Raw genomic sequence first — 1,142 nt, 5'->3', positions numbered from 1 at the left:
TGGCTTGAATTATTCACATTTTCCAGACAATGAAATTAACTGGACTGTATTCACTTCCCAGAATGATATTATTCACCAGTGAGTAATTAATTACTTATTTGAGCAATGAGCACAATTTCTGCACAGTCTTATAGTGGTTGGAGGAGATACAGAAGTCACTGGCTTCAGTAGCTGATATTGTAGTGATGAGGGAGAAGCAATCAACAAACAACAAACAGCATTTCTAAAGGGGTGTGAAGGAGAGAGGGTGTGAGTAGATTGGGATTTATTATCTTATATAAATCTAGAGGCCAAGTGCATAAAATGCATGCACTCAGGGGGGTGGTGCCTCATCTCGGCTTGGCAGACAGTGCAGGCCAGGCCAACGACCCCATTGGTGCACCATCAGCGCGGGAGAGTGACACGGAAGTTGGTCAACCCGGGAGGGACTGCGGGAGGGCTCCAGGGCATGTCTGGCCCATCTCACTCAGCCCCAATCAGCGGGATCCCAGCAGTAAGCTAACCTACTACTCATAGCATCTGCCCCCTGGTGGTCAATGCATGTCATAGCGAGTGATTGAGTGGCCTTAGGATATCATTAGCATATTATGCTTTGATTGGTTGAACAGACGATCAGAGGACCAGACACTTAGCATATTATCATTTTATTATATAGGACTAGAGGCCCAGTGCACAAAAATTTGTGCACTCGGTGGGGAGGGGGGTCCCTCGGCCCAGCCTGTGCCCTCTCGCAGTTTGGGACCCTCGGGAGATAACGGCCTGCTGGCTTAGGCCTGCTCCTAGATGGCAGAGGGCAGGCCCAATCCCTAGGTGCAGCCTCTGGTCGGGCTCAGAGCATGGCTGATTGGGGAGTTGGGGCACCGCCCCCTGTCATTCACAGAGCAGGGCTGATTGGGAGGTTGTGATGCCACCCTCAGTAATGCTCAAGGTAGGGCCAATTGGCAGGTTGGGGCACCACCCCCTGTAACACTCAAGGCAGGGTCGATGGGGAGGTTGTTGCACCACCCCCTGTCCCATACAGAGCAGGGCCAATCAGGTGGTTGGGGCATTGCCCCCTGTCACTCACAGAGCAGGGCTCATCAGGGGATTGGGGAGCTCCCCCTGTCACTCACAGAGTAGGGCCAATAGGGAAGTTGGGTTAT

This window comes from Myotis davidii, unplaced genomic scaffold (assembly GCF_000327345.1).
Source record: "Myotis davidii unplaced genomic scaffold, ASM32734v1 scaffold804, whole genome shotgun sequence".
Lineage (NCBI taxonomy): Eukaryota > Metazoa > Chordata > Mammalia > Chiroptera > Vespertilionidae > Myotis > Myotis davidii.
The sequence above is the reverse complement of the archived record's forward strand: the minus strand, read 5'-3'. Positions refer to the sequence as shown.